This window comes from Haliaeetus albicilla, chromosome 7 (assembly GCF_947461875.1).
Source record: "Haliaeetus albicilla chromosome 7, bHalAlb1.1, whole genome shotgun sequence".
NCBI classification, from domain to species: Eukaryota; Metazoa; Chordata; class Aves; order Accipitriformes; family Accipitridae; genus Haliaeetus; species Haliaeetus albicilla.
Window position 1 is genome coordinate 36289119 of NC_091489.1, and position 19578 is coordinate 36308696.

At 37.5% G+C, this 19578-nt stretch overlaps 1 protein-coding gene across 6 annotated transcripts in view; it reads left to right on the forward strand.

Moving 5' to 3' along the window:
- The first annotated feature begins 287 nt into the window (after positions 1 to 287).
- Positions 288 to 19578, forward strand: part of RTN4 (reticulon 4) — a 73486-nt gene continuing 54195 nt past the window's right edge. The window contains exons 1-2 of one of the 6 annotated variants that reach the window (XM_069787705.1): positions 288 to 524; positions 15931 to 15993. The gene's annotated coding sequence lies outside the window, so the exon portion shown is untranslated. Of the gene's footprint in view, positions 525 to 9554; positions 9777 to 15930; positions 15994 to 19578 lie in introns of those variants that run through there. The other 5 variants (XM_069787704.1, XM_069787702.1, XM_069787706.1 and 2 more) reach the window with 5 other exon arrangements.

Here is a 19578-nt window from a genome sequence, read left to right on the forward strand (position 1 = left end):
TATTATTTCTACAGAGTCTCCTAATGCAAATCCTCTTCCAAAAGATCTTGGATCAAAAAAATTGTTTCTTGTGCCCTTGATCCTTGTGACTGTGGATGAATCTGTCTGCTCTCTTGTTCTGAGACTTAAGAACATGTGAATTTTCCCCATGTTTAGTCTGATCTTTCTCTATCTGGGATGTTGAGCCCTTGGAAAGGACAGAGAAGAATAGCAGCTGCTTGGCTGTGAGAAATCACTTTGGCTGGCAGTTTGTGAAAGAACACTGTCTGTTGACTGGTAGAGATATAAATATTCAGGACCTGATTGACAGTGTGCAGGACATAAGCCTGCTGGGAATAATGAAATTGAGACATGACTTCTTTCCTTCTTTTGTACTCCTTTTGTGAAGGTATGAAGGGTGTCCAGCAACAAGTTTCTTTCCTTCCCCAAGATAAGCCGTTAGAGGACAAATCAAACTGAGCGGCAAGGAGTTGTTGGTATTGTTTTCCACTTGGTTTCAACTTCTGCAGACAAAGCTAGAGCTGGTAAGTGCATATGGTTTAGATAGTTTGCTGGACCCTCCCAAAGTGCTGTCTCTTGCTTCTCCTAGGCTGAAGAGGGGCTGTGTACATGACAGAAAGAACTTTGGTGTTGCCTACATTGGGCCATTTTTTTTGTAGTTCACCTCATTGCCTATCAGTTTGAGGCTTGATGCAAAATGTAATTCATTTCAGTGATGGTGAAGAAGCAGGTCTCAGTGACAGTTAGGGGGCTGCATTTAAAAAGCTGATTAATATGATGACATCAGTACTGAGGAGTGTTATTTGCAGTCAAATGTGGCCGAAGAGACCAATGGTTCTACTCCAAGACATAACCATTAAAAAAAAAAGCTTTAAATGGCTTTCAAATATGCATAGTCCCAGAACATTTAATTAGGGCCCTTTTAACTTACCCACTCTTGGATCAGATGAAACCAGTATGATTCTTCAGAAGCACTCATAATAATATCCAGGTGGGATGAATATTAGAGCTAAGGTAAGAAACTGCAATTCTGCTTATCAACAGACCTGAAACTGCATCAGGTGTGAGATTTTCCCAATAATATAGAATAGGACCTAGATCTATTTATTGTATTGTGTAGTTGCATGCGAAGCAGAACCATTTCATCTATGTACTTACATTTATGCCCTTTATTTCCCCTTTTCTTTTGGGGCACTTTTGTGTACACAGCAGGAGCGCACCTGAGACGAGCTCTGAAAATTGTTGGGTAATCTGCAGGCAAAAAGCATAGTAGGGGAAATGCATGAAAGGAAAACGACTAGATTGTGAAAGGAAACCGACTGACTTTTTGCTTTGATCTTATTGACACATGCTGTTTCTACTTCACATTCTTATGTATCTGAGAAGCCCTGTCGTCTGCAAACAACAGCTCATGCAGTATAGAGCTGAGCGTGTGCAGAATGTAAAGAGGGAGATATCTGTAGTCAGCCTACAAGAGCTTGCCACATTATTTCCATGCACACAAAAAGTTACTGACTTTTTGGCATCAGATTTACCACCCTGAGAGGCAGCCTTTCTGCAGTTAATATATTTTGTGTCAGGAAGTCTTTCTGAAGACTTGACTCCCATATTCTTAAGTAGTAAATAAAAAGCTAGCGCTAAGTTACGACTTATGCGCCAAAGCATCAGTCAATATTGTATTAAAATTACAGCATGTGGGCTTACTGTTATATTGTATGGTCTTAACCAGGAGCAGCTGACTCAGGGTTACTGAATACCTTTCCATACCCTTGAAAAGACAAGTAGCTTTAGTACTAGATTTAGTAAATTCTTGCAGAATTTCTCTAGTTAATGAATATTTTACTGAGAATAGAATTTGATCTTGTAGTATCTTTAACATTTTGGTTTCTGTCCACTTTTTATGTCCTGTCATCACTTTATTAACTCTCAGGATGAAAAAAAAAGAGGCTTAGTTGTGAATTCCTTTCTGTGCTGTTCACCAGCATTTATCCAGTTAGGGCCAAGTCTGTCCTTGGATTTTTAGAAGTGTAGCCCTAACTAGGAAATGCTAAGACTGCAGGGTTGTGTCTGAAACAAAAATTTGGTCCCAGTGATGAAATAACAGAACATTTTCTCAGCCAAAAGCTGCTTAGTCAGACAATCTGAGAGTAATGGACTGGCTAGATTTGTATTGCTGCAGTGACACATTGCAAGACTCAAACCAAGAGGGCACAGCTGGCTCAAGATCCCTAATCGAAGATATTCACGGTAATGAAGCATTGTCAACAGTAAGCTGGTGGTAGGCAGATGGCAGTGCGCAGACTGCTGCGAGGGGTCTCCTCACATTCAAATTCCCCATTATATCTGCAGGGGTCTTCTGTCCTTAATAGGGGACTCGTAGCTGGGCTTAATGGGCTCTGACTAATGACTAAAAAGGAAAAAAAAAAAGAAGAATTAGCTCCTTTGTGATTTTCCTTTCTTTCTTTCACCCATCCTTGACAGGCTGTAAATGGATTTTCTGTAGCTGCTACATTTCACTGGTAAAATCAGGACGGTATCTTTTTAGATGATTAGTCATTATCTATAGGGTTCGTGCTCAGCTCTTGCACTGTAACCACGTGAGACGAAGAGGTAACAAGGAGACCTTTCAGTTACCAAGTGACAATTCCTACTGGGGTGTCTATGGGAAAAGATTGCCCCAATGCTGTTCATCCCCAAGGCAGTAACAAGACATGGCTAGCCTCATTGCTTGTGACCTACCAGGCTCTGGACACATAGTTTCTGCAACCATCATGACTACCTGGCTCCTTTTTAAGCAGCTGCATCTGTGACACTCAAACATGCTGCGTAAACATCATGGAGAGAGAAAAGATTGCAAACTCTCACATTTTCTACATTGTATTAGCCCACCCTCTGCATTTTTAGAAGGCTTCAGATTTCCAGATATTCATGATCTAGAATCTGTACAACAAATAGCGTTTTAATTGATAAGATTAAGAAATGTACAATTTTAGTTTATCCTTCAGGCTTAGCAAGTCATTCTAACTTCAAGGAAAACTGTGGAGTAAGTTTGCTGATGTCCTATGTTTGCGCTCCATTTGCAGAGAGCTTGGCCTATGAGATGTCACAGTGTTTGTAGGAAGGGTCTTGGGTCAATATTTCACTCCTGAAGTCTTGAAAAAAGAATGAGGGAGATTCATGAACTGAGAATACTTCTGTCTATATAGGAAAAAAAAAGAAACCTTTATAATTCAATTAGAAAAAAATGCTGTCCATATGGATAAGTCCTTACTTTGGTGAGGCTGCAAGGCCTGCTATAAGGCAGGAAAGGAAAACCCTTTTAATACAGGCAAGCTTTTTTCAAAGCTGAAGAACCTGAGAAGATGCAGGCTTTTTTCAAAGTATATGGAGTCCCCAGACACATGCAGCTGTAAACTTCTTCCAAAAGCCCAGTATGGTTATGCCGCTACACTGTGGTGAAAGAGAGAATGCAGAGGTTACTTAACTGGATTCCTACCAGAGTGTCTATGTGAAGAAATTGCCCCAGTGCTGGTTTTAAAAATGTGCTTTGGCAGGTGAAAATGTGTGAAGAACAATGGGGGATGGAAAAGAGAAATCTACTTTCACAGAAGAGTAAACGTATAGACAATTCAAGCTACAGTTTTTGGCTTAGTACCTCTGAAATATTTGAGAGAACTTTACATGTCATGTTTCTTAGAGCTGAGAGATATCCTGGTGTGTGTGAATTTTTTTTAACAAAAACCATTACATTTGTTAAAAGTCTGTGATAAGCTTATTGTCAGTTTGAAGCTCAATCCAAGGAAATGTGTTTTGTTTTGCAAGGAGGTGATTAACTCTGAGCACACTGCAAGTGAGAGAGAGTTTCCCCTGACCAAAACTTGAAGAGGCACAGCACCGATCAGCTACTTGGATTCTTACAGATGTGTTAAGTTTTAAAAAGAAGCTATTGTAGAAAACTTATCTGTGGTTTGCTGGTGTTGCAAAGGCATTACATAGGTTGGTTGAGAAAGAAAAGTCATTTCAGCACTGTGTAGAGCATGACTTAGTATTTTTGGAGCTGATAAAAGCTTCTTATGACTGCTTCTTCCTTGGCTTATGCTTATATATCCTCTTTTGAAAGGATTCAGGTGCTAGTGTTTATCGTTTGAAGACTTCATTGGTCTGAGAACATAAATGTTGGCAGCCTATATAGAATGAGTGACATGTAAAAGTTTATGTAGTACGGAGTGATCTTACCTAATCATGACGACACAAGTATTTATAGATTGCACAATGGCTTAAGTTGCCTGCAAAGTAACAAAATCTGTAAATACCTATTGTTTGCAAGTGGCATCTGAGAGCAGTTGCTTTCAGTAGGTAGGCTGCACTTGATGGAAAGCATCAAGCAACTTTGAGCTGTCATTCTTCCCTACCTTCCTTCCCTTTTCCACCAAGCTCTATCTGTATGCACAGAGCAATATGACTTTTCATTATCATCTCTCTTGGCACTGAATAAGAAATCCACAGTCTTAAACAACAAATTCACTTGGTTTAAATAGGTAACACATGGAGATAAATTTGATGTTTGCAAAGGAAGGTAAGCAGTAGATAGAAAATGAGTTCTGCTGTTTATGACTCTAGAAGTAAGCCAGAAAGAACAGTAAAGCATGTCATAGTTTAGAATAATGCCTTGCATGTGTCTGTAAAATGGTGAAGTCAAGCTATGAAAAGATTTAATGTCTGTTGAACTCAGTGGAAAGATTCTCTAAGGAGTTGGGGTAGTCTGGAGTCTAAGGCTGGGAGAGAAGGTATGATGTCACCTCAAAGCTCTGTGTCCTCTTTACTAACCAGCAATGAATTTTATTACCATTTCCCAAAATAAAAAATTAAAATATGTTTTTGTTTAAAAATCCTAAAAAGATTTGAAAGTGTTTGAAGGAAACAAGCATGGAAAGATGGAAATAGCTATAGAGGAAAAGAGGAAGATGATGTGGACCAAAGGGAACGAAGGCAGGGAGGCTTGAAGTGAGGTCAGAAGTTGCTTTTAGAAAGTTTTCATTTTGAGGATTTGAATGTATGATTTTAAAAAAAGAATTTGACTCCTTCTGTGTAAAGAAAAGAAACAAAAAGAAAGCAGAAGTATTTAGTAAGTCATGGCTAGGGGTTAGCTATTGTTCCTTCCCCAGAGGAACTTATTTGGATGTTTTGTTTCATTGCAGGAAGTTGCAAGGCATACTTTGAACTCAGCATTGATGTAGCAAAGAAAGTTTGGGCTAGCAGAGGTGGCTACTTCCTTAGAAAATGTAATGACTCAGCAGTGACAGCAGGGGAAATGACTCCCAGTGAGGATCAGAGTTACTCAGCATCATTGTGTGACTGGGCTAAATCAGTTCCCTGACGCCATTTTCAGAGATCTGCTGGCGAAAGCTCAAACTGGAGAAGGCTCTGCTGGGGCTGTCAAAGAGAAGAATGGTTTGTGAGGTAATATATACTATGGCTGACTGAAAGATGGCAATGCATTCCAATTTTGGAGTATTTCTTTTTAAAGCTGTTGTGTGATGCCTACCCAATAACAGTAGAGAAATGCAGAGGCTGTTTCAGGCTCACTTTTCTGGACTTTGCTCTGTTTGCATTTACAGTTAGTAATTCTGCTTCTCCACAAGAAAGCGTCTTAACATGGGCAAGCATGAAAATATAGAAAAATCCAGAAGGCAGTTACGTTCAGTTGGCCTAAATTACACAGGTTAATTAACATAATTTAGGTTTGCTCGTTTATTGTAGCTGAGGATCTAGCCAAAATAAGTACAGTGTGTAGCTCAATTGTAATGTACCTTCAATTAACAGAAAATAGGAAACAGTTGTAAATGCTACTATATCTGGTAAATAACTGAAATAGACTCATTCATTTCTATTTGAACTCCATCTGTAAGAAACAATGGCAGATTTTCTGAATCAGGTATGTAAAATGACGGTGATAGCTTTTGTTCAGCCATGAAATGAGACATTTGAACATGGTAGATCACCCAGCATTTTGATAACATGAAATAATGAAGTGGTAAAATGCTCTTAGTACCCTACTAATTGGTTATAATGGAAGTAAATTACCTTGGTTGAAAATTGTTTAATGGACACCTTGAGATAGGTTTCATTTGTTTGGGAGGTTATTGAGATGTTTATTGTATTGTACAGACAGGAGAATTTTAGTCAAAAACTTAGGGGAAAAGAAAAGCTCATCAGAATCCTTATTAATGTAGCCTTGATGCTGTGTAATAAGGTAGTCCAGTTTGAACTTGAAAACCACATTTCCAGCACTGATACAATTCTGCAGCGTGGATGACTCTAAGAAACTAAGCAATTGTCACCTCTAACCTGTCATGAGATATCTCAACATGGACGTTCAATGTAATGCCACAATGCTTGCAAAAAAACCCCAGCTAACCAAAAACCATACCCCCAAAAAAACCAAACCAAAAAAGTTGCCATAACAGCTTACATTAACTGAAGGACTAACTCACTATTGTTAGCTTTTCTGAGTGAAATTTGTGTGTACAACCGATGCTAAAGTAAATGCTCTTTATTAAGAGCTGTCTGCATCAGCTTCCACCATGGGGAGAGTTCCAAAGGAAGGAGAATACCCAGTGGGAGCCTTTGGAGAGCAGGGAGACTTTCCACGGACTTACTGTCTTTTGGTCAGGTTTGTCTATGGGAAAGATATTTCCAGTAGCTTGCAACAGGTTTTCCTCTTTTTCAATGAATGTAAATAATTTATACTTCCAACAGGGAGTCCAGATACAATTTGCTTTCTATTTTTAACCTAAGTCATAATTTTGATTTGGGGCAGGTTCATTTACATAGACTACATACACAGGCTAAACAAGGAGACAACAGACAGTGCCAAAAGAGCAAGATGAAAGTTTCTGAAAGAAAAATCAGTCTTTTTCAAACAGGCTTTAATTTCATTTTGGAACAAGGAAAGGACAAAATTTATCTACATCTACTAATGGTGAGGGGAGAGAAAGAAAAGAATGATAGATACAGTGCAGAAATGAGCAAGAATAATTTTAGTTATGTGAGTGAAAATATTTTTTTTCAAACAGAAAATACTCAGTTTTAACTGTCTCAGTCTACCCACTGGCTGCTCCCTTCAGTACTTTCACTTTCTATGGCAGTACTTTCACTGATCATTTCTACAGTTGGACACTCCATATTTCTTTTTTCTGTCTAGAGATAAAGACCAAAAGTGGGAAAGCAATAGTTACTGAATTGTTAATTTTATTTGGTCAGAATTTAGTGAAATAATTGTCTGCTTAGCTCACCACTTGATATTTTTTATGCCTGAAAAATACTTCGAATAGAAGGATTATGTCATGCAGTGTGTATGACTGCTGTGAATCAAGTGCCTATTAAAGGTTTTTACCCATCCATCTTCTGTTCCTCTTTAACATAACAAATACTAAATAAGATCACATTTGGAAGAGTCTGAAGTTGTGATATCTTTCAATTACACTTAAGTATTCTTAGATTTCCGGTGTCATACTAGGGCTAATTCTACAGTCCCTTGGGGCTGTACAGAAATAATGGGAGCAGACGTTTCAGCAAGTTCTCAGGATTAATTCCTGAAATTCAGGTCTTCTCTTTGGAGCTAATTCTTTATGCACCTAAGTATTGCTATTGAGCAAGACAGGCTTACTTCCTTGAGTAAAATTCACATATACTGGTGAGGCTTGTTGAATATTTTTGGCCTCTGTGTAAACATGAAGCAATGTAAATTATACTAGGCTGTAAATATTTTTCCTTGCTGTTGCAGTCTTGTTGCTTCAATACACAAACAGTAAAATACAATTTAGGGGAAGATGGAAACTTAATAATAAGATTTATTGAAATATTTACCAGTGCAAAGGCCCAATCTTGATATCCTTGTAATGATGTAAATTAGTGAAGCCTAGTGTAAGTAACTGCTAGATGTGTGAAGCCTGGAAATAAATTGGTTTGCATTTATGAAGTCAGAGGAAATATATTTGGCATAAACTCTTTCATAAAAATTAATACAGATCACTGCCTGACAGCCTGGTTCATCCTGTGTGTATTAAAGACAATTCCAGTGTTTTTGTACTGAGTGTTATCATCTTTTTGGCTGAAGTCTGAAACATTTATACACATGAGTTATTTTATTTATGTCAATACTTTTATTGAACTCATGCATGTAAATATTTTCAGCGTGGAGTCTTGGTCAATGTAAATTCTTCAGAAAAGTGGTTGTAATGCCTAATTTTTGGCTCTGTTGTAACAGATATAATAATTTAAATACATATCAGAAAGATATTTATAAAAACTTCAGTGGCAAATACTCTTTCTATAATGTGTTTTCAGAAAGGACATATCACACTAACCATTAAGAAGACATTTACAGGAGTGTAAAAACACTGGATTTATGTATGTTGGGAGACAAAATTCAAATTTTTCAGATAATCTTGTCTGTGTAATCATGTTACATGTATTTAGGAAAATGGAGGGTTTTTTTTAACTGACTACATTTGAAAAGACATTTATTGTAAAGGTTGTGGGCCAAATAAAATCTGAGATCAGTGTTTATAATCCTGTTGATTTCAGTTGAATTGCATATGGTAAATCAGGTTTGAGCCACTTGACTATCAACAATTTATTGATTTTTTTACAAAAGATCAAATTTAAGTCTAGTTGTGATCAAGCAAATTTCTATTGAGGTTACAGTCATGCCAACTAATTTCAGACCATGTCAGCCATTGACCCGATTTTTTACATAATAGGATACTTGAAGGAATAGATTTTGGTCTTTCTATGGATATGTGGGAACACTCAAATGTATTCTTGCTCATTTCTGCACTGTATCTATCATTCTTTTCTTTCTCTCCCCTCACCATTAGTAGATGTAGATAAATTTTGTCCTTTCCTTGTTCCAAAATGAAATTAAAGCCTGTTTGAAAAAGACTGATTTTTCTTTCGGGAACTTTCATCTTTCATCTTCATTGACCAAAAATCTTGGGCCAAGTCTTCCATGTTAGTTAAATATATCTGGATGAAGTTATAAAGTCAGATTAGTACTTTAAACTGCTGAATAAGTTTCACCAATATAGTAACTGGAATGTGTTTGGTTGCCTAGGATTTCCTGCTACAACATCTGTCTTACTGAAATCTTTCCTAATACAGAGAAAAACTACTGATTCACGTAAGAACACTGATTTTTTTTCTTGAACCACTGAAGTGTAGGCATTCAGAGACATGCATCAAGTCTTGTAATTTGTATTTTCTAACTGTGCTATATAGTGTAAAGGGCTTCAGAAGCATCTTTCTGTGCCAGGATGGAGTTCACTTTGCATGCCTTTCTTTATTAAATGTGAGAAGCACACCAGCACTAGAAATGGCTGGCTGATAAGCTGATGCACTTTTTATCTACTTGGAGCCTGACTGACATCTTTGAACACTGTTGTATCTAAACAGCTTGAATATGTGACCTCATTCCTTAAATACCATCACTTGAACAGCTCTTGTTGCTAAAATAAAAGCAGTGTTGATTCTCTGTTGTGAAAACTCCTACAGACCCTCTGACAAGTGCAAACTAAACCACACCTTCTTTTACTATGATAAAAATGATTGCTTATTTGTAGCAATTACAGTGTACCTGTAGCGGCAATTACAGTGACGGTATTGCTTGTGGTTTTTATTACATTCACTTTATGTTAACGTGTGACTGTCACAGAAAGCTCTGGCACATGGAATAAGACTAGGAAACAGAACTCAAGAAAAATGATCCCAGAAAGGTAAAGTGGCTGAATAATTTTGTTTTCTTATACTGACAAGTTGTTTGTTAACTACTCCCTAAACTGGGGGAAGATTGGAACTGAGCCAAACTTTCCAGCAAGATGAAAAGAGGGCAGGATCAGCTTTCTCATTTTATGCTGTCTTTTAATGCTCTGAAAGAAGCCTTCTGCAATGCAGGCCTGTGTCAGTACTTTGTTAAGTACAACCAGGACTTTAAAAACATAAGCTATACCCTCCATTCAAACACAACTATGTGTTTCTCTGGAAACAATGTTTGTAAGTTTTTTCCCAAGAGGTGATATTTGGAAAAGCTGAACTTTTACTGGGAAGCTGAAGTATGGAGTGGTTAAAAAGAAGCTTAAAATCTTTATGAAAACCATTTTTGTGAGAGGACTGACGCGCAAATCCCCTGCAAAATAAAAAAAAAAGAAAAAAAAAAATCTTATTTTAGTGAACATTTTTATTGACTATTGTTTAAGCAGTCTTTTCAGTTGGTTTGAGTTTGGCACTTGAGATAGTGTTTTGAAATGCAATTGTGACTACATATTTGCATACAATTGTTTTGCAGATGCATTTTTTACTATAGATGCAAACTCTGTTACTGGTTATGTTTTGTTACTATTGGCAGTATTGAGGCAAGTGCCATAAAGGCCAAAGGGGTCATAGGGCAGAAAGGATATTCAGGTAACTACCGCATCTTTAACATCATCTAGACCTCTCCCCCCAAAAGCTGGCTATAAATTGTTTAAAATTATGTTTTATTTTCAGAATATAACCTAATTTTCTTAAAGTAAAAAGTTTTTTAATATAACTCCTGCTCTTAGGTCCAGTCCAGCAAATACTTTGCTACTAAGCACAGTTTTGGATACTAGATAGGGCTGGTTGTGCCTACAAAGAGGAGCACACATGCACAAACACTGCAGAATCAAGACCTGTTAGTTGGTATACAAGCAAATGAGGGTGCACGTGGTTTTATTTATGGACGTGAGGGTCAAAAGAATTAGAAATTGCTGGTGTCCTTGAATTACATATTGCATACAACCATGATTTACGTATTGAAAGTTTTCCTGGATTGAAATAAAGGTAGATTACGTGGATTGATTTATGCTAAAGAGAACTCGCTATTTTTAATCTTTTCATCCAGTAATATGAATTGCCATCAGGATCAGTGTATGCTTGTCACCTATGTCTTAAAGCTCAGTATTATTTTGTTAAGGGAAGAGTGTGACTGAGAGTAACAACTTTAATTTGTATTTTAATTTATAACAACCAGATATAGCATTTACATAAAATAAAGGACTTCAGTGTAACTTTGGATGCCAAACCTGCATTTTGGGGGAAAAAAAGGGCAAAAAAACTTGAATAGAATCTCTGTGTAACTTCGATGATTGCAGTAGGTTGGACATTTCTGCAGGAGAAAGATAGTAGATGCAGTCAAGTTGCTAGTTAGCTGGGCACATTTGTATACCTGCTGGTGAGACAGACAGGACTCAGGGGAGCCTGTTTGGCACTTGGGAAGGTGCAGGAATTGTTGCCTTGGAGAAAGTGCTCGGGTCGAGATTCCACAAGGCTTTAAAGGTCAAGAGGAAGCACCTTGAGGCCAATATTGAATGCGGCTGGCAACCAGGGTAACTAAGCCACTAAGGGAGTTATGTGCTTACTCTGTCTGCTGCCAACAAAACTCCTGCCAACATCTTTTTGTAGTAGATGAAGTCTATTAATTCTGCATGCATACACATACAGCAGAAAGGGTCTAACATTACGCTGATCTAAATGGAACAAAACATAGACACGAAGAAGGACAGTTGCATCCGAAAGAGGCAAGGAAGTGTATTGGCAATATTCCCAAAAAGAAAGGAGAAATATTTCACTCCCATGAAGGCACACTGGTTGTGCGCTGGACCAGAGATTCCTAGGGTTGAGAAAGAGCAGTATGAGATGCTGTAAAACAAATGCAGAGTTTAAATTGTATCTAGATAACCCAGACATTTTCTCTGTTCATACTGCATTAATTTGCAGACTTCTTAACACTCTGCATCCAGAGGAGTCAGGTGTGCACTGACAATGCACAGGAGTGACAGATGGAATAGTGGTAATGATTTTTAATTACATCTTTGTAATACTTGGCATATGAATGAAATTTAAGCTTCCTGATGATTTTATGAGATCTATAAGTAAAAAATCTACAGATTGAAGGAAAGAACTGAAAATAGTGCTGTGAGGAGATCCATAATGAGTGATTTAATGAAGTAGTTAAATTCACTGTAGAACACAAACTGTTTTAATTGGAAACATTGGACAGTTTAATCTTTCTATCAAATGTTCAGAGGAAATCAAATACCCCATTGTATAAAAAGCAGCTGGGACACAGGGAGAATGGCACTTATATCAGTGCTCTGTAAGAGGTCAATGACAATTTTAATTGATGCTATTTCAGTTCTTGTGGTATGGTGGTAACTAGAATAGAAATATCTGAACTGCTTGTTCTTAGAAATATGTGGACTTTATTCAGGAGAATCTTCAGCTTAAAATCAAGTACAAAGATTAGATGAAATCTGCAGATACAAGAAAATGGGTGCAGTTAAAGATCACTTTATGGGTACATCCCATTCCATTAATTTCTGAAAAGTACAGGGAGTGGCAACATTCACTTATTTTCAAAGACACAGTTAATAGTTAAGCCAGATATCATTAAAAATGCATGTTGTACAAAACCTAGTATACAGTGCTAAAAAAAGATTGTAAACAACAATTTCTTTAAAGATTTCTTTTCTTGATTTTTTAGACTTTGCAGAGCCCTTTTATGGCTTGTTCTTTGTCAGCCTCAGATCACAGCATGGTCCTACTAAATCCATCTCTTGATTTCTTTGGTGTCAGTGTTGCATACCATCCCAAATAGAAACTGTACTACTAAAGTAGTGAGAATATGGGCTCAAGTTTGAACAATAGCAGTATTCTCAGCTTGCTTTTGCCTTTTTCAAATATACAGAGGAAGATTGCTGTAGGCCATTAAAGACAATAACAAGAAACAGAATGTAACTAATTTTGGAGGTAGAGTATTTCTAAAGTTTATCTGTGAAGAGACCTACTGTCATTCATTTAAAAAAAAAAAAAAGAAAAAATCTAGCTTTTGGTCTTTGCTATGGGCTGAAAGCTTGTAGTAGGAGATTGGGAAGTATTGGAGTCAGATGGTCCCATCCACTTCCATGTTTCTGTGATGTATGGTGAATTTGGTATCAGACTTTAGCTTGGAGTGTTATTCTGCAGAGAGATATCTTCTGATACTATGCTTTCCGTGTAGCCCGTGTTTCATTTAATTTTGAACCTCTTAAGCCTAACTGTAGCAAGCCAGATTCTCAGCTAACACTAATTCCCAACAGCATGTTGATTTCAATGAAGCAGCCTGAATCTATACAAGCTGAGGATCTAATCCAATGACTCTTTGCATAAGAAGGTCAGATCTGATTTTAGTGACAAATCTCTTAAATACATAATGTGAACTCTCTAGAGCTAATCTTTACCCAGGTTGGTAAAAATTAAGGATCACTTCATTTTTCCCAGAAGCAAATATACATTTGCATGATCTCACACATTTCTGGGGTTCTCTTTTGAAAATAGTATAGTCTACCAATGTCATTAACATGTAAAGCTGTGACAAAGTGCTGTGGTATTCTTAGAAAGAGGTTGTGCTCCTTACACTGCAGAGCTGTGTAGAAGAAAAGCTCCCTCTGGAGAAACAAGGGGGAGATGATTTCTGCAAGGCTGTTGCGTGCCCAGAAAGTGGTCCATGATCCACAGTTCTTAAACTGATGCAGCAGGGTGTCATATCTGTTCTTGTGGTACTTCAAACCCTCATGAGCACTGAGGGTTTTATTAATATTGGTAACTTTATGTTAGGACAACACCAACTTCTTTTTAAGTGTCTTTTCCCCTAGCTCTGGTTCGTGTTGCTTTCCCAAACTCTTGTCAGTTCAGCTCACTTGTGTTTCTTACTTGATCACACCAGTGTCTGGGTTTGAAGTGGCTGTACTGGAGTCATACTCACTTCAGCTGAAGAAGTGATGAGTTAAATAGCTGCATCTCTCAAACTGTTCATTTCCAAGTTTGTATATCTTTTGATTTTTTTCCCCAGATCTATTGTGCTTTCTAGGTTTTAGGTGTAATCCTTGCAAAATGCTTTAATCACATTAAAGGTTTAATCAATAACGGGTTTGCTTATTACTATTATTATATATTCAAATGTCTTTTCAGCTTTTATTTGTGGGTGGGTTTTTTGCTTAATAGTAATTTGAGGATGAATTCTTAGTCTACAAGAAGTTTAATCTGAGTGGTGTTCATAAATGCAGAGAATCAGATTTGTTATTATTCATTAAGTGAATGCATGGTTGTTTCAGAATATTGTCTAACTTAGGGTAACACCTTCCTGTTTTAAGGTCTTTATACAACTGGAACAAGCAGAATGGAAGGTCTGGCTGTAAAGTCAGTCCTCGTCATACTAACAACTGCCTCTTGATTTATCTTGCACCAGATTTTAGTCTTCTTGCCTTCAGATACCCATAAACAACTTCATTTTACTGTAGTAACACTTAGATGCACGTGCCTGAGAGACAAACTGGTCCTTAGAAATAAGTTTTGAATGAGAAGGGAGAGTAGAGAATAATACAGGCTTAAATGTACAACTAAAATAACAGAATTGAGTCAAACTATAAATACATTTAGTGCAGCATGGTAACTTGAAATTAGATTTTTTGTTGTTTTTCTGCCTCATCTGTTTTTCTGCTTGTAAGGAGGATTTTATGCCCTTTCCTTCCTTCTGTCTTCATTTCAAGTAAGAGAACTGAATCAAACTATTAATACATTCAGTGCAGCAAGGTAACCTGAAATTACATTTTTCACTGTTTCTCTGCCTCATTTATTTTTGTGCTAGAAAAAGGGATTTCTTGCCCTTTCCTTTTTTTCTCCACCTTTTACAATTTTCTGTGTATCGGGCTCATGATTCACTTCACTCTTTTTCTCCTAACCCTCTCATGTCTTGCCACAGGCCACTGTAGGGATACAGATTCCATTTTGTTCCACCTATTTTCTTCCTTCTCCAGCTGCTGCTGACTGACACTGCTTGGCTTGTCCTCCCATTCAGGCTGCAAAGCATTGGGAGCTTGCTCAGCTATCATTCACAGTTTCTGTGCACAAATTCCCACCTTTCTCATTTGCCATTTCAATCTTTTCCCCACATAACCATTGCTGACAAGCCCCCAAGCTCCTAGCTTCAGTATTGCGTTGCTCTTCCTGAGAAAGTGACCTCCTTCAGACACACGGACAGGAACAGCCAGCCATTCTTCATGCTTGCTATATTAGATGGCCTTTATTTTTGTAAGAGTACCACACAGCTTATGGCAGTGTCAGAGCTTCAGTGTAGAAGCACTGAGAACACAAATACCCAACTTTATCTCTTGCAGTAATCTTGTGTGTTCCTTATCCAAGTATTGCCAAACCCCAAACCCATGGATCTTGTCAAATCCCATGTGACGTTGCCCCAGGTGACATGGCTACAAACATTGCATACATGTATCCCACACATCCCTGTGTTGCCAATACCCAGAAAGGATTTTAAAACAAATCAGTCATGTGCTGACATGAAGCCTGACATGAAGCAGAATAAATGGAAATTAAACTGTTCTGTATATTGTGCCATTAACTTCATGGGCATAATGATTCTTCTGAACTCTCGCAGTGTGGCTTACCAGCACCTGGTTCAGCAGCACTTCCAGGTGACATGTTTAGCCTGTCTGCAGAGTTGTGAGAAATCTGACTGAAAAAGAAAAAAAAAGCCCATCCTGGCAGGAGGTATTTATAGTATCTGTGTATCATACAGGGGCTGAGATTGGGATTGTGGGCTCGTTGTTTTACACTCTGTAAATAGGAGATTATGTAGTCTTTGCCTTAGAAGCTTACAACTGAGGAGAACTCACAGAGGTGTGTGCAATTAGCTATAATATAACATATAGTGCCTGTATATGCTATCTGTTATATTCTGGTCTGCTTATGTGTCTAAATTTTGTATTATGGGATGCTGTTCTTAGCTTACTGAAGATAATTTTTTTACTCTTTTTTTTTTGTCTCAATGCATGTATATATTTCCTTGCTTGCTTCTAGATCTGTCTTTCAAATCCAAGCAAATCCAAAACATCTGCAAGAGAAATCAACTAACCAATAATGGTAGGTAGCAAACTGACTGCTCTTTTTCCACTGACCTCTTTGGTTTGTTGTTACCTCATTTTTCCAAAACACCCCCACGCAACACGTCTTTCATCCACCTGTTGTATTGTGTCTTGTGAACTATGTGTAGGAGGAATCGACTTCTTAACATGTCAGTACATTGCATAACGCAGTGAGCCTTGGTACTTAACTGGGAAGCCTAAGCACTCCATAGGGTAAACATGAACCTAATTAAAGCCAAACAGCCGGTCAGGCCAGAGACAGTATATTTTGCTTTTTTGGTTCACATTTTGCATATGCATTTATACATGCATACATATATATGCCACACACAACTATAAATGCATAAATACTTAGGCTGAAGGAATACTCATAATTTGAACTGAAATTTCCAAGCAGAGAGGAAGAAAAAATCCCTAACTGTGTTTAAAAATTACATATTGGTAGGAATGCAATAAAAAATTAAATGTCATTCAGTTGCCATAAAATGATCTGAAATTGAACCAATGTTTCATATGCTATGTATTTATATAGGGGCACCTGACTTCATTGTTAAAGCAGTTCAAATACTTGCTATTTCTGAAAAATATGGGAGATTATATCCTGTACTATTTTTAGGAATAATATGTTTATCTTTATTTGGTTGCAGTTAGATGGATGCTATATGAAGAAGTAAGAATTAACCAGTCCTGGGCTGTTTTAGTCTGAGCGAACTAAAGTTAATAGTTTTAGACTATGCCAGTTGCCAGTGCTGATCTTTCTATTCTGTGGGTCAGCAGCTGGAGGTCTAGTCCATTTTAGCATCCCTTTTTGTCTGCTCCCATCTGTCTTTCCTCTTATCTCACAGTGGGATACATAAATTACTTTTACAAGTTCAACATCCTGGGGCAGCCATAGAAATGGATTGTGGAAAAAAAAAAGTGCCTAAGATGAGGGCAGAGCGGCTGAGTCTACAGAGCTAGTAACCATCACACGCTTTGTGGAAAAGCCAGGATAGAAGTTTTGATGAAGTGTCACGTTTAGGTAATATAAAATGCATATTCATCTTGGTGTCTTACAACCTTTCTTTTTGTTATATCCTTGAAGAATAATAAAAGATACTTTGCTTCAAAGAAAGAGTTCAGTACAACTATTGAACAACTGTATGAACGTCAAGCTATAAGAAGGGCTAAACCAGGTCAGATGAGCAGCAATATGATGACAGTGATGATCTAGTGAGGGGATTTGTCTAAAAGTGGACTAAATTTGAGAATTCCTCTGAGACAAGAGTAAAAGGCAAGCATGGCGCTTGCATAAGCGCTGAAAAGAGACCACATGAGTGATCAGAGGTACATCTTACCATCACATCAGTTACATGAGCATGTCAAAGTATGAAGAAACTGCCTGTATATGGTCTGTGATCACACAGCTATTGAGCAAAATAGAGGAATTCTTAGATTTAACTAATAGGAACAAGGAGGCTGTCCTCTCACCATCAAAAGAATTTGTTTGAAATGACAAGCAATAGGCTTGTTGTTTTAATTTCATTCTTTTTTACTAGGATACTTACAAAACAGTTTTGCACTGTAAGGAATACAATGGACTGAAAGAATAAATAAAATTGACCTGAGTTCAGTGGCAGCCTGTAAGTATGCACATATTTGTATGGCTTAATAACTTGTTCCTCCTCTAGATTATAGTCTAGGTAAAAGAAATTACTACTGGTGTAGTATCAAAAAGCTGCTCGTCTTCACTCAGGGAGGTTGGCTTTACAGCAGACAGTTGAAACATTATGATTTTATTCTTTTAGCAATAGTGTTTGAAACTGATTTGCCAGGTGACATTGTGGAAAAAAAGAAATTTTAAGGAAGTCATTATTCTCATGAAAAATCTGAGTGAACAGGGATTAGGTAAAAATAAAAATTGCAGGCAAAGAGAAATGGAGAATGAAGTAAGTTTCTGAGGGTAGACACCACCTGCCATCTTAGTTCATCTATGTTAGCTTCAGGAAGGTAGTAACATGCTCCATCAGAGAGAGCTGTTCAATGTTACAATGACACAATGCAAAATTTACAAGAACTCTGTTAAGTCAATTTAGTTGGATAAATCTTAAAGACTGCTAGTTTTAAATTCTGATTTTATTTTCTAAAGCTTAAAGTGGGTAAGATTTGGATGAGAAACAAATAACATATAGCTAGCTCTCTCTAAAGCCAACCCAATTTTTTTTTTTCAATTTACCCAAGCATTTCTGCCCAGGATATGCCCAAGTTATAGTTATTTCCAGGCTCGTACATTAAAACTTGCACTGTTTAGCAACCTGATTCTAACTGATGGAATAAAGCCAGTTAATCTTAGCTAATAGCCTGTGCTGAAGTAGTAATTTGAGCAGATGTTACATGGTATTCAAGTAGTTAGTTTTTACTGAAATATGTTAGTTTTTCACAATTTATAATGAGAAGAGTAAAACTATATTTGCACTGAAAAAAAAAAAAAATGCATTTTAAAACAGCTTAGAATAAGTGATACCTGCCAGACATCATTCCCTAGAAAATCTTTCTTTCCGATTTTCTTTGGGGAATAAAGGTAGTCCAATGTAACTTCTTTTTCATGTACTGTTTTTTCAAGTTCTTTTCCTTTTGTTTCTACTCCTCTTCACAGGATGTATCAGAGAGAATTCAGCCTACAAGATTTATCTCCTTTTTTTTTTTCTGTCCTTGCCAAAACTGTGGCTGCACCTAGATAGCCTTCACCACAGTGCCACTGGCATGACTCACCTAAAATACACCCCTATCTACAACAGTCAGAAACTAGTTCCAAAACCAGTAAAACTAGCAAATTCAGGTTGCCTATAGCTTCAGGTCTTACATTGTTTGCATTTCTATCCTGGAATATCTTCAGTCGTTCTCACATCTCTCTTATCCTCCTTTTTGGTTTTGCTGTCTGGGTAAAAGACAGACATGCCTGTAAAAACTACATACTAGCTCATGGGTCCCAAATGGCATGGGTAACAACCAAGTTCTCCCAGCTCCCTCTCCACAGGAGAGCTCATCAGCTCTCTGTAATTTAGCCAGCTGCTGATTTTTACAAAACTATCAGGAATTTAATATCCTTGAATCTTCTGCCACTGCCATAGTTAACTGAAATTGTTCAAAGTATTCAAAAGCCAGAGTGTTTTATGTGGGGAAAGGTGGGGGAGCTAAAGGGCTTCATTGTATGACCAGCTTGATGTGACACTGAGAAAGCAGGATAGTCGTGTTGAAAATTTTTTTAGCTGTCCTATCTTTGTCTGACCCAGATAAAAAGAAGTGCTTCCTAAACGCTCGTAAGAAAGAAGCAGCAGTCACAGTCTTGGTGGTGTCTTCCAAAGCTGCCATACCTTCTGTTTTTGGAAGTCAAAAATGCACTGCAACACAAAACACCACCGTAACTCAAGTGACGGCTCCAGATGCTGTAGTCTGGTAAAAGCAGTTACAAGGGACAAGTTATTAAGCAATGAGCAAAGTGCTAGAAGATGGTGGGCTGGTACCTTTCAAATGTGAGCCATTTAAAATCAGTCCTGTTGCTTCCAGTGCAAACTTTGCCTGTATATTTAAGTTTCATAGTGCT